This window comes from Leopardus geoffroyi, chromosome C1 (assembly GCF_018350155.1).
Source record: "Leopardus geoffroyi isolate Oge1 chromosome C1, O.geoffroyi_Oge1_pat1.0, whole genome shotgun sequence".
Lineage (NCBI taxonomy): Eukaryota > Metazoa > Chordata > Mammalia > Carnivora > Felidae > Leopardus > Leopardus geoffroyi.
The window spans coordinates 167,753,042-167,768,273 of NC_059328.1; the positions used below are offsets into that span (position 1 = coordinate 167,753,042).

Here is a 15,232-nt window from a genome sequence, read left to right on the forward strand (position 1 = left end):
AACCCTACTAGGGACTACAAGATAAAACATCTATCTACCTGCTGCCAAGACTTCATAAGCTCTTTACTAACAGTAATATTTATTCATGTTCAAAAAAATGGCAAAATTGAAAAAAAAGGATTGGGGGGGGAACTAAAGCAATAACATTAAAACAGAAATGAGAATTTTACAAGCATCTACTATGGACATACAAACCACATCCATCCTCATAACAGACAATACTCCCTCTTGAGGAGCTAAACTTACCTAGTTTCCAGAGAGATTTCTATGCCCAAGGGTCTAAGTAAACATTGAAGTCACTGAATTTTGATTTGAACTAGATGAAACATTAAAAGCTTGAAACACGCTTATCATAAAGATGGGGATAAGAGTGCAAATCACCCACGTCACCTAATTTAGTGACAGGCTACTAGCCACTGTTCTGTCAGTTTGAATGTGCATTCTTGAATCGGGACAATCATCAGCTTAAACAGATTTCCTGAAGGAAAAAGTGAGAGAGGGCTCTAAATACTTGGATTAAACATGAATTTCATTTTTACCTACTAGCTATTCTGAGACAAACTTCAAAAGAAAAAGGATAGAGGAGATGTGGGAAATCAGTCACATCTTTATTATATATAGCAAAGTGAACCAATATTACAATTTAAATAAAAACAAACCAGGAAAACCAAGATGATCTTGAACAGGGGAGTTGTAAAATTAGCAAATTCTATTTGCTCTAATTCTGATCCTTTTCTCTTTTTCTGAAATTGATTTTAGCTGTTTTACATTTTTGTCACATACTTCATGAAAAAGTTCCCTGAGGTGTAAATGCTGATCAGCCAGCAATGCTTACCTTCGTTTTTAAGATTACAGTCCACGTTCACTCCTGCATTCAAGCACTGTACGAAGTATTACATTGAGAGATAAATAATTCCATCATTTCAACCTGGTGCTTCTGTGAAATGTGGTGCTAGGAAACAGCCGACAGGCAGTGCGTCTGAACAAATCATACGTCCTGTAATTGCCGCTTAGCTCTAATTACTATTGAGGATAGTGTTTGCAACTTGATTCCAGGGAGAGGGCAGACTACCTTCTGACGACACTGAACCAAATATATCCTAAAAGACTGACAATTACTTTCTTTCATGTAATTTTTCTGTGTAGCTCCCAGGTACTCGGCTACCCAGAAACTACCACTCAGCCATAGTAAAAATGAAATCAGATCATCTGACACTCACCTCTCCTTCCCAACAAAGCACTGTAACTCTCTCAAAATATTTATTTATTAAACCAATTTGGAATTTATGGTGTCACTTAGACTTAAAGGGATTGTTGTTGTTGTTTTTTCTTTTCTGGGTGGGCAACTAAATCTTTCTTTTAAAATTGCTTTTTATTTGAAAAAGGAATATGTTCTCAAAATATGAACTTCATTTTTATTCTGTTAGTCCAGAATAATTTATCTGCATACCATTAGGCCTCAATAATTTCTTTCCTTGCCTGTACATTTTTAGGTTTTAAATAAAGATTCACCGCATATAATTAAAAAAGACTAAACCAGGTAACAATTTGATGTTGATAACATTAATAGGGATGTTTATGCTTTTCAATGTCAAAAACCTAATTTCAATCATGTGGGAGAATTTTCATGGTGAAATTAGCAGTTGTATAGGCTTGGAACTAAAAGGATACATTATGTACTCATATGTCTAATTTCACTCTTCATCTAGTGGCATCTGACCATGTGATCATAATAAGCTTCTGTTATGTCCGTGTTATGCAGTATGGCTATGACTTACTGGTTATTTTGCTTATGCTAGGCTGATTGTCATTGATATTGATGAGTTCGCTTAGTGGGCATTTGACTGAATGAAAGAAACTTGAAATGATTGATCTTTTAAATGTCAGGAAGGATTTTGCACCTTTGGTTGTGCAACTTAGCACATTTGCCAACCACAGCCAACACTTTAGTGACGTACAAAGCAAACTGCAGCCATTCAAATCCAGAGATCTGATATATCTGCTTATGTCAGATTTGCATGGTAACCATCAGGGACAGGTAAACCTAAGGAAATAATTAGATGCAGCAATCAAAATGATAGTTATAAAACCAGCTCTTAGAATTAGTGCATACCTCCAAGCCCCATGATCTCAGTTGTTATGAATAAAACAAAATAGCATTGTAAATGGAACACAGTATGCCAGCTCTATGCTTATTTCTCCCCAAATAGCAATTGTGCACTTCTTGCTCACATAATATTTAGTTGTTCATGATTAAAATAAACTTATAGTCACTGCTGTGGTTTTCACTTTAATTTTTAATTTTAATTTTTATTTATTTAAAAAAAATTTTTTTAATGTTTATTTATTTTTGAAAGAGAGTGAGAGAGTGGGGGAGGGGTAGTGAGAGAGGGAGACACAGAATCGGAAGCAGGCTCCAGGCTCTGAGCTGTCGGTACAGAGGCGACGCGTGGCTCGAACTCATGAACTGCGAGGTCATGACCTGAGCCCAAGTCGGACGCTCAACCGACTGAGCCACCCAGGCACCCTTAATTTTTAATTTTTAAAAATCTACACCTAAATTAAAAAATCTAGACCCCTCCTAAGAAAACTGTGTTCAGTAGGGATTATGTTGTTACTTCCTTAGAAGTATTTTTCTTTCATGGAGCCAGGCAAATAATTCCATTCTTTTTTGCCTGCCCTTAAATCATGCCTGATTCCTGGAGTATTTTCCAGAACATTTCTAGGTCTGACATACTAGTCCATACTCAAACTCCCAAACCTTTATGTGTACCTCCCATAGGTCCTTCGTTTACTTTAGTAGTATACAAAGTGCGGTCCCCAAACCAGAAGCGTCAGCATCACCTGAGAAGCAAAGCAAAGCAAATTTCCAGGCTCCATCCCAGAGTTATAAACTCTGAGAGTGGGACTCAGAAATCTGTGTTGTTGTTGTTGTTGTTGTTGTTGTTGTTGTTGTTTTTAAGCTTATTTATTTATTTTGAGAGAAGGGGAAAAGGTGGGGGCAGAGAAAGAAGGAGAGAAAGAATCCCAAGCAGGCTCCTCGCTCACAGCATGGAGTCGAATGCAGGACTTGATCTCACGAACCGCAAGATTATGACCTGAGCCAAAATCAAGAGTAGGATGCTTCACTGACTGAGCCACCCAGATGCCCCTCAGAAATCTGTGTTTTAACCAGCCCTCCAGGTGATGTGAAATACACTGATTGATCATTGTGAGCCACTGGTCCATGGTGCATGCATATATGTACTAAAAGCGGTAGGAGAACGTGATAGAGAACTTAAGCTTCTATGGGAAAGCTAAAGGCCTTAGCAGAGAGGTGGCATTTAAGTGGTGATCTAAAGGGGGTGACAAGAGTCTGAATGACTCTCAAGGAGTCACCAGGCATCTCTTACCTGGCTAACCCATCGCGTATGCCCTTGAGTTAGTGCAGCCCCACTGATTACAAAATTTAACTCCATAAGTTACCATCGTTCTTCAGTCAAGTCATTTCATTCTTAAAGAAAACAAAGAAAACTTCCCTTATTTCTGTTAGCCTTTTAGTCTACCAGCCATTCTCTCATTTCCCTTAACTTCAGTTCCTTTTAGCATAGACTACTTCCTTCTTCACTTTTTTTTACTATCCTTTTCACTTCATAAATCTGGCTTCTGATTTCCCCATCTTAATAAAACTATGGTTTTGAAGTCCTTTATCAGTCCTCCTTGACCTCTGTGTACCGTTGGTAGAATACGCTCCTATATCTAAACACCTCTTTTCCAAGATCAACTTTTGTATTTCTGAACACCTGCTGGACTCCTCGCACCTGTATTATCCCCTTGGCATCTCAAGTTCAACTTGTACAAAATTAAACTAGTCACACCAGCTCCCCTCCATCACCAGAAGGGACATTCTTCCTCTGGTAGTCTTTATTTCACTGCCCTGGACCATGAGTTTTCTAGGTATATAGACTCTAAAACTTGAAGAATGGTATTTAACTTTACCCTCTTCCTTGCCCCTAAATCAAGTTAGTTATCTTTAGGACATCTTTCACCTCCTTCCCCTTTTCATACCTATTACCATTACCGTCATTTAGATCCTCATTGGCTGCTTACTACTAGAATTCTTTAATCATGGTATTCCCCCTGTGGTTAAGTGAATTCTTGGGAAGGACAGCTCAAATCAATCATTTGCCTATTCAAATGTCTTCCATTGTTCCCCTTAGTGAGTTACAGGCTCTGAAATCCAATACTGTACACCTGTTCAAATCTCTACTCTGCTACTTACCAGCTGGGCAACATTAAATGAATTAATTGACTTGTTAAGCCTGTTTTCTCAGCTGACAAGTAGGAATAAAAACACCAATCATATCTCATGAGGAGACCTGAAGGAACTAGTGCATGTAAATGCTTAGTAGCGCATGCAGCACATTGAAGGATTTAGCAAATGATAGGCATTACCATCACCATCACCAAAACCATCACCAGAGTATACAATTACAACATCTCAGTTCAGCATCCCTCATTGTTCTTAACTGAAAACTTTCTAAGATATGCTAAACTGAACTATTTCTCAAGGGCAAGGACAAAATGTTTTTCTTTCTGTCTCTGGCTTCTTGGTGCCCTACACCTAGTAAGTAGTTGCTCTAGAAATGTCTACTGCATGAAGCACTGGTTGGCTCTTATATATACATACTTTCTTAGTTCTATCACTTTGCTTAGGCTTCCCAGGATGCCCTTGCCTTTCTGTCCCTTCTCATTCTACCCTCAAGTAGCATTTTATTTTATTTTATTTTTTATTAAAAAAAATTTTAACGTTTATTCATTTTGAGAGACAGAGAGAACAGAGTGCAAGTGGGGATGGGGCAGAGAGAGAGGGAGACACAGAATCTGAAGCAGGCTCCAGGCTCTGATCTGTCAGCACACAGCCTGATCCAGGGCTCGAACTCAGGAGCCGTGAGATCACGACCTAAGCCTAAGTCGAAGGCTTAATCAACTGAACAACCCAGGCACACCTCAAGTGGCATTTTAAATGCCATCTCTTCTAGGAAGTCTTTCTACTTCCATCAGAATAAAGTATCTCGTTCTCCTTTGAACCTGTGATACATTTCACTAATATGTCCTTTATAGTATTTAAGTCATTCTATTGTGTATCCTTTCCCCCAAGAAGCTATAAGCTCTTCCGGGTTAGGGACAAACATGATGTGCTGCTTTTGCCTAGGGACTTGCCAAGAGAAAGCACTCAACAAATGTACTGAATGAATGAATGAGGTAAGAGGAATGGCATGTACACTCTTACATGAACTGTGCTGCTGCATACTACCTGATTAAAGGTTTTCTTTCCCCTTGGTAATTATGATGGTCTTCAAAGAGGAAACATGGTGAGATATACAGAAACAAGTTTTAGAGGGCCCCTTATAAATGGGGTGTTTTCTTAACCTTGGGTTTAAAGTTATTCTAGAACCTAGAAGCATTTTTCACATAAATAAAGTCCTAAACATTCACTGGATTCCTAGAATAGTGCTCCAAAGTTAATTAACCCACCAGACAGGTGTAGTAGCTAGAACATTACATTAGCAAGAGCACCTCAATGCCAACATTACTACAAGGGGTCAGGAAAAGGAGTCAATATTCTATGAGTGCTTATGAAGTGCTCAAACTCCTTTATAAAACATAACACCATGAATTTTGTTTTCTTCTTCATATTTTAAGGCATACTCCAAAAGTTATAACCAGAAGCCAATTTTTTTGTGTGTATTCAGATGATTACTTTTCATTGCCAGGATGAATGTGCTCTGGTTAAAGAATCAATTTAATCAAATTTAATCAAATGGTAAATTTAGAAAATGAAAGTCTTCTATAAAGTCAATATGTTTAAATTTTCAGAAATCAGAAATTATTTTCTTCTTTAATTACAATTCTAAATTTCAGCTTCTTTGTCTTCATTTTGGATTAATTTTAAATTGATTGTGGCCCTGATACTCTAGCTTCAGTTCCTTTGCCCACATCCCCTGACAAATACATGATGGCCTGTTAACAAACTTTTAATTACATTCATTAGGGGAGTCTGTTATTTTATTTTTTTTTTTTTTCAACGTTTATTTATTTTTGGGACAGAGAGAGACAGAGCATGAACGGGGGAGGGGCAGAGAGAGAGGGAGACACAGAATCGGAAACAGGCTCCAGGCTCTGAGCCATCAGCCCAGAGCCCGACGCGGGGCTCGAACTCACGGACCGCGAGATCGCGACCTGGCTGAAGTCGGACGCTTAACCGACTGCGCCACCCAGGCGCCCCTAGAGTCTGTTATTTTAAAGTAACTCTTCAGTGAGTAAATAATCCCTTTTTAATGGAAAAATGATTGCCTTTCCAATTATCTGAATTGCAATTTTGGATTTTCACAAATTTATTTAAAGTAGGCAAGCCTGTAAACAAGAAATTATCAACAAAGAAGACATATTTTCACTGTTACTTTTGCTCCCCTCTCCCCCACCCAGTAGTGAGCTAGACATCATGATAAACCGAGAACTGGGGTCCTTGGTCCTTGAGAAGGTGACTAATTGCAGAACAAAAATAATATATCTGAAACACTTAGAGAATAATACAAAGACACATACAATTTAGTGTGAATCATAGGCCCAGGGAAAAAAGTAGTACAGGAGAGAATACAACCTCACAAGGGCAGGGATATGTCTTTTGTTCACTAATGTATCCTAAACACTAGGAACTGTGCCTTATACATATTATGAGCTCAAAAAACAGCTGCTCCACCAAAAGGAGAGAGAAGTGAGTTAGAATGGCTGGAGAAGTTTCACTGTGAGGGCAGGACTTAAGTAAGACCTTAAAATACATGATTCCTTGGTTTCTCCTTTGGCTCACCACCTATTTCCGGACTATTACCAAGTCCTGGTTGTACTCCCAGCACATATTACAAATCTTTCTGGTTCTCTCCATGTCACTGTCACCTTCTAGTCCAAGCCATCAGCATCTATCTGGACCACAGCTAATGGCTCTGAATGGATCTTTCTGGGAACATTTATGTTCCCTTATACTTGGTCTCCTCACAGCAGATAAACAAACTTTAAAAATACAAATCTTATCGTGTTATTCCAGTGCATAATGGCTTCCCACCACACTTTGCATAAAATCTTTCCTTACCATGGCCTACATTTGCCACATGATTGAGCCTCTGCTTACTTACATAACCCCACCTTGTATCACCTCCACTTGCCCCACCCTTCCCCCTTCCAAGACCCAAGCTTCTTTTCTCTTTCTTGAACATGTCAAATTCACTCTTATCTAAGGTTTTTGCCTTTCTTGTTCCCTTTCTTGTTTTGGGAATTCTCATCCCCAAATTCAGTTGTGTTTCAGCTGAGGTCTTCAGCAAGGTGTTTCCTCTATTACATGGTTCTGTTTTATTTACGCCATCCACTTATTTGTTTCTAAAATTATTTTGTTTTATTCGTTTACTTGTTCATTGTCTCCTCTTACTAGAATATAATCTCCATGACAGAAGCAGCTATATTCTAGGTGTTTTATTCCTGGCTCTGGAACAGTGCTAGGCCGCAGATAGGCACTCAATACAGATTTTGAATGAATGAATGACTATAATTCCCCAGCCTTTACAAGTATGAAGATACTTTTTATGCATCAAATGATTTGAAGGACTCCCTAGATATTGTTATTCTTTTCTTTCCTCTGAGTATTCACTGATTATATACAGTGCTGATATGAAGTCAGGAACATTTAAAATAAAGGTATATCATTATCACAGGGCTGACATACATTTGGCAAGAGTATGATATATGAGACATGGTATTTATTCAATCTACCAAGTATTTGGTGCATATTTCCATTTATAGGTACATGAGGATCCTTTGCCGACAGATGTTATGGGATCACTGACTGATATGCAGACAAAACAAGAGAACAGAAGCCATCCTAGTTAGTGCTTTCTGAATACAGAGATACAAAGAAACTCAGGTAAAGCCTTATTCTGAACGAAGGACAAACCAACTTCTTTTTTTGAACCCTCTAACACCCACTGTAGGGTTTATTAGTCATCTTCACACATTTGTGTAACAGTGGCTAAAACATAACGTTTATTATATGCCAACACTCTTCTAAGCACATTATCCATGTATTAATTCACCCGATCTTCACATTAACACAGCAAGGGAGGAACTTACTATTACTGACATTTTGTAGATGAGAAAACAGGGCACACAAAGACTAAGTACCTTGCGCAAGACCACAAAGCAGGTAAGTGGCAGAGTTGGCGTTCAAATCTGTAATGTCTGGCCCGAGAGTCCCTACTTTGACCACTATGCTATGCTGCCTTGCTGATATAAAAAGAAGGCACTGTCTTCACGCTAGGCAGAGAATGCCTTGCATTATACATAGCATATAAGAAAAATTACATATCAAATGTCAGCTACTTCTAAATATGCATGTTTTACTCCTAAACATTTCCAAGCAGTTGTTTTTCTCATTACTGCCACATAAAGGTCTGAAATGCTTAGCAGCAAGTGACTTCGTGAAGCAGTTCTATATCATGTGGGAAATCATGAGGATAATCTAAATCAAATACCAAATCTCACTGTGCCTTTAATATCACTGTGAAAACAGCATGCTTTTCTAGGACACACTGTGAAGTCTGAGGTGATAAGATAGCATATCCTAAAATTACTTGAAACCAAAAATGGATTTGTGATTGTTATTTCCAACTCACCAAGAATGTTCTTGTTTTGACAGGTTAGAACATGGGGATACAGACCTCACCTTGATATATAAGGTCTTACAGTGTACAAACCTCAGTGATTTCTGCACAGTATTTGGTCAGGCTGTTTACAAAGAAAGTTCAATATTAGCTTATGGAACCAAGACAGAATTCCAAGAAGACTCAGCTTGTTTTGTCATTCACATAAGGCCCCTTGTTTGTTCTCCTCCATCTATTCTCTCCTTTTTAAAGAGATTAATTAGTTACCTTGCAAAATATGAATGAATCAAGGAGGAGTGGTGTCTACTGGGCATAGCACATGTTATGCAACATGACCCTTATGTAATAAATCTTTTGGAAAGCAGGTCTTCTTTTCCCCGTGAGACCTGTCTTCACTTTTCTCATGTGAGACTTGGCAAATGGGACATTCTGAGTCTGACAGGCCACTTCTGTGCTCCTCAGCTGACAACTATTTTACACAGATGTCAGCTGAAACCCTTACTGGGGCACGTAGAGGATCAGAACTTTTGAATCACATCCAGCAAACAGAATCCATCATCCCTCAGCTCTCTGCCTGCCGCATCCCATCCCAACAGCAGCTTAGCACCCCTACAAGTAAGTCAGCCCAGCTCCAGTGAAACAGCACACACCATGGGCAAGGGATCATGTGATGGTCAACATGAAGTTGGCTTAGGGCGTTCCTCTGTAAGAAGTTCTCTAAGGAAGAGAAATCTCTGAAGTTCTGTGATTATCTTTTATAAAGATTTGGGAGCTTGAGAAGAGATGTGAAGGAATTTAGGGCTTTTTCTTGTGTTGTAGTCGCTTTAGAGTCAGAGTCCAGTTCAAATTTTGCTTCTACTATTTATTAACTAAAGATGTCACTTTGGTGAGTTACTATCTGAACCTCATTTTTCTCAACAGAAATACCTACCTTTTTTAGGTTTGCAAGTAGAAGCACATCATAACACATATAAAATGCTTAGCACAGTGTCTGGCACAGAGTATGCCTTCAATAAATGTTAATTCTCTCTTTCTCTAAAACTGAAAAAGGCCAGGTGTTTGGAGGTCTGCATTTAGAAATGACTCCAATATCCTCGGCACATTCCGTTTTCGTTGGCTTTGTTTTTGCTTTATGTTTTTGTTTTGGGTTCTTAAATTAGGATCCATGGACTCCCCCTCTCCAAGAATTCTATGCAAATATTTGCAACCATGCTCATTTTTGGGGAAAGTGGAATCAGATATAACCAATTTTCAAAGGATTCTATGATTCACAGAGATTTTTAATCTTAATAGCTGTTTCTTAGTAGTTCCAGGCAAAGAATATCTTTTTGCAAATCAAATTTGATTTTTAATGTACTAGAAGAACCAGTGAGCAAAGGAACTCTACAACGAATCTTTCTGTAAAGCAAATACTTGCCTCATAAACTGCATATTTAATCCAAACTTTTCCAGTTTTTAAGAAAGATTTAGATTTTCAATATAAGGTTTGCTTAAAATAGGACTCCTAGTGATATTATATGCATAGCAGGAACTTCCACTAACAATTTACAATGTAGCCTGGGGTCAAGTTCAGGTATAATGTAAACTGAAAAAGAAAGAACTCCAAAAAGTCCCTGCTCTTAACTGGGCAGAATTTTAGTTATCCTCTGCTCCAAAGACCTCATTTTATGGATGAAGAAATTGAGGTTCTCAGGGGTTACATGACTTGCCCAAGGTCATTGCAATAGTTACCGACAATAAGGAATAACAGCTGTAAAAATAATGACAGTGATTATGATGATGATGACAGCACTATGATCTGTTGAGCATTTACTTGAGCTAAGCCTTTTAAAGACTTTAACCTCATGTACTTCAGCTATAACCCTAGAGGAAGATTTTATTACCTCCACCCATCAGATGAAGAACTCTGCCCAGGGCTCCATAGCCAGTAAATGGACAACTCAGAACTCGAACCAATTCACAACTCAGAATCTGTTTTAGCTGGAAAGACTGTGTTTTTAGCTGCTTCCCAGAATAGAACAGAACAGAGAGTCTTGAAGTAGACTGGTCTTGAAGTAGAAACAAGAGGTTAGTTAGGAAAGATGTTATCTACAACCTTCAAGGTATATTCATGTATTTGAATGGGTTTTTACAAAATACATTATTAGACAGTTCTTGATAATGCTAAACCCTCACAGATACACACTTGGAATACACCAGGAGTATAAGCTCCAGAATAAATCCAGGTCAACTGCTTGCAATATCATCCTTAGACACAACCCTCTCTGACCAGGCCTCTCCCCAGACTGTAGACCAAGGGGATTGGTCCACATGGTGTCTACCCTCTCCTCCCCCCACTTCTAAGCCACATTCTGGGTATCTGGGATTCCATATGTTCATCCTCAAATGGCCCTCGAACTACTTCCAGGACCTACATAGGTTTCTTCTAGACCTCTCTCCCTTGAGGCAGATAATACCTATGTGGGACCAGAATGGCTGTTTTCCATAGGTAGAGCTTGGCAGCCGGGATCGGGGGTCCATACTCCTACAGTATAGGACTGGGCCAGGATAAAAAAAAAAAGAGGGTGGGACAGGAGCCACTTTGTGCTTCCCTGTTCTGGCACAGAACTCTGACATGTCTGGGAATTCTAAAATAAAACCTGGCCTTCTCAGGTTTTTATGAATATATATTTGTCAGGATAGAAGGATGAAATATACTTTGTTTAGCAGCTTAATGCCTTGATTTTTAAACTTTATAATAGTTTATAATAGGTAAACATGGGCATCAAGTTTTATCCTTGTCTCGGACCTTGCATACAATGGGACAGGACAGGGCAGGCCTGCCTGCTTTTCTACTTGCCAGTGCTGTTCTTTCTCAGCCTTCCTGGTCCTTGGATCCCTTTGATATGGCTCCATATCTGCTTTGGTACCTATTTTCCTCATTCTACTTTTACTGATGACTTGGTATGAAATCCATCTATCCAAACATCATCTGACATTTAATGATGACTGATTATAAGCCACACACTGTACTAGGTGCTATGCATGTAACAATGGACGAGAAACCCTCAGTTAGTCCCTGCCATTGTGGAGCTAACTGCTTGTGGCAGGTCCACTTGAAAATAGAGGCATTTAAAAGAGAGCATGACAAGTGTGATGATAGGAGTAATACTGGCTATACTAAGCGAGCTCTTTCATGGGTGTCCAGTTAGGTTTTTTTGAAAAAGTAAGGGACTAAACTGAAAACCTGGAGTAGGATTCAGCTAGGCAAAAGGTAGGAATGAAGTAGAAGAGGAGGAGCTGGTTCCATGTATGTTTTAAGTAGAGGGAAGTACACATGAGGCCAGGCCTTCAGCTAGAGCAGGCATGGTGCCCTGAACTGAAGGAATTTCAGTCTTGACCAATGTACGTCTCTGGGGTGAGAAATGTTCCTGGAGAGGTAAACTTGAACAAGACCAATGCAGGTCTTATAAGTCATGTTAATGTGTTCAGACTTGACCTAAAGTTGAAGGGGAGTCAAGGGCAGATTTTAAACAAGGGCCTGACATGATGAGACTTCTTTGTTAGGAACATCAGTGGTTGAAACATGGGTTACGTGTATGTGCAAGAGGAGCTGGTGGGAAAAGGGTGGGAGGGAGGAGCAGGGCTGATGGTGCTGAGTCCAAGTAGGAGGCATTATAGCAACCTAGGTGAGAGACGATCTTAGTATAAATTGAGGGTTAGGCTGCAGTGAGAAGATTGGCCAAAGGGGTAGAATCAATAGGACACAATAAATGTTTGGACATGGGGCTAACATCCAATGGACTAAATAAAGCAAAGCTCCCAACCTGGGTAGATGGAGGGATCAGTCACAGAGAAGGAAAGCAGATGGAGGTGAAAGCTTGAAGGGAAACTTGGTTTCTGAGCGATGACCTCAGCACCACTCCATCTCATGGCTTTTGATTTTCATCTTTCTACGCCACACACTAGGACTGAGAGTCCAGGGCCTAAGTGCTAGACTTTGGGGGCCTCCTCTTCCCACTGTGCCCTGCTTGTTTTCTACCATCAGGAGGAAGGGTGGATAAGCCATAGCCATGAAAAGGGGAATCCTTAGATGAGGCTCTCATTTTTCATTCATCTGTAAAATACCATCATTTGTTTAAAACACTTTGCTATCATAAAAGTTACCAGGACTACTCAATAAATGACAATGGGTCAGAATTTTCAGTTTTATTTGATTTTGGGGTATCTCAAATACTACAGCAAAGTTCAGATTTAGTCATTACGGCAAAATTTACTCTCAGGTATTTGATGTCAACCTAATAAATGTTGATCCTTTAAAGACGAAGAAAGTTATGTAGAGAATGGCTAGTACATATCCCTCCCTACCATCTTCTCAGACTTTACGCACGCATTTCATAGTACATCGATTACAGAAATCAATCCTTATCCATATATCCGAGTTAAAGTCTCTTCTGAATCTCTAAGAATTTCACATGGGCTATTAATACCGGAAGGAACATTTTAAGTAATAGCACTTAGTTTTGGATAAAAGGAATAATGTACTTTTTATTTTTTATTTTGCCATACTATACATCAACTGATATGCTATCAATCCTTTATGGAATTAGCAGCAACCAGGAAAAAGTAAAAACAAAAACAAACAAGCAAACAAACAAACAAACAAAAAGACGCTAAAGGATGGGTTCAGTTTTTGAAAACAAACTTTTCAAAAGTAAATGTGTCATTTTTCTCAGTATTGATGAACATTGTCTGCATTATTTATTAGCTGTATTATATGCAGTACAGTTGGGTCTTTAAAAAATAATATAAAATTTAGGTGAAAAGCCAAATTTAAGAAAGTTACTTTTGAACTTCTTAACAATTGTGCTATGTGAATTTTTAAAGTTAAAAAAATAGAAATCGATGCTATGTGAGGAAAAAAAGAAAAGTGGATGATAAAGCTTTCAAGGGCTCTATCAATATTTTAAGCAAGCTTAGAGGAAAAAGTCAAGTTGTTGCATCAGAATTACCAAGGTTACTCATATCTAATGCCTGTGTGGCTTTGGATAAAATTCTTTATTTCTTTATATCTTAGTTTTTTTCATAAATAAAAGAAGCAGAATCAAAAAGAATTCACCAAAATGCCATAAGAAATAAGGCTTATAGCGAGTTTTGACATTTGCTTGATAAAAGTATAGTATTATTAGATCCGTCTTACTTATCTTTACACAGACCCGTATACCTGTGAACCAAAAGGAATGATTTTTTAAAATCACTTCTTTAGTATGATGATCTTTAAGACTGATAACAAAATCTTTCCCTAGGAAGAGTGGGCAAGTAAAACTTAACACAATGAGAATGCCTCAGTAGAAGTACTACTCATGCCTAGATTAAGGGGTTTGAATCCTACATGTGAACTGCATTTTGCAGTGGGGGAAACATATCTAAACCACCATCTATCCAGGGAACAACAGAACTGCATGATTCTGTGGATAAAATACAGACCAGAACTGATATGAATCAGACAGGCAGCACTGTCCTACTCAGAACACTGTACAATAAACTTTTCTGTTTATCCTTCTCAAAATTGTTAGGAGTTCTCTTAATGCAAACAACAAAGTAGAAAGTCCATGGAAGTGGAATCTAAACTATTTCTGTTTGGCTCTGAGCAAGGTATTTATCTGTTACATCCTGAACGAGGAGCAGAGTGGACTAAAAAATATCCCCGAGTAAACAATGGTGAAATCTGCCGGGTAACCACAAAAATAATGACTATTGAAACACTCACATTATAGTCAAATTAATTGTAGCTCCTTACAGGAAAAGACCATTAAAAGCCACAAAGCCTATAAACAAACTAGACGGAAGTGACGTTAAAAGAGCCTAATCCAATGTCATACTTGCACACAGAGGAAATTGTATTCTTCACATGGCATAAATCATTAACATAAGTACAGAAACAATGGTGGACCACCTAACATCTTCCCTCGTGGTTCAGAAGAGTCGTGTGAGAGGGACTGTGAAGACGCCAGGTTGAGGAGGCAAGGCTAATGAGAAAGAAGTGGGTTTGCTTGCTGCTTCTCTTGCTGTCTGCCTCCTTCCTTCTTGAACTTCTCTTTAGCCCTGCCTCCTGAGATATGTCTCTCCGGGTCCTCCTCTGCCCTCTCTGACCAAGTTGCTCCGTCCCTGTAAGGCCTGCTCTTCCTCTTCTGTGTATGTTGATGTTTGGGTTTCATCACTGGTTTTCTGTCGGTGGCCCTCTACACGCTCTCCCTGGATGACCCCTGCTTCTCAGGGCATTGTCTCTGCAAAGGACTGCTACGCAGAGTCCTGCTTCTGCCCCAAGCTTCAGCTTTGTATATCCTGGTTGCCAGCTGGATGCCCCATAACCATGTCTAGAACCAAACTTATTTGGGCTGAAAGATTTTACTCTGAAATGTGAGAGAATGAAGTTACTCATCCTAAAGGAATATCCTGAGATAATAAAAGATATATTTAGAAGAGGAAGAGAGCCAGTGCCAAAGACTGAGAAAGAAAGAACATTAACCACATTTCTTATAAATCTTCAGTGTACAAGAATT

General features: G+C 38.9%; 1 protein-coding gene across 8 annotated transcripts in view; it reads right to left on the reverse strand.

The window, feature by feature from the left end:
* Window positions 1-15,232, reverse strand: part of ZNF385B (zinc finger protein 385B) — a 407,917-nt gene that overhangs the window by 101,027 nt on the left and 291,658 nt on the right. The window contains exon 1 of one of the 8 annotated variants that reach the window (XM_045480388.1): window positions 836-1,048. The exons of the other annotated variants lie outside the window; for them this stretch is intronic. The gene's annotated coding sequence lies outside the window, so the exon portion shown is untranslated. Of the gene's footprint in view, window positions 1-835; window positions 1,049-15,232 lie in introns of those variants that run through there. 8 annotated transcript variants of the gene reach the window in all.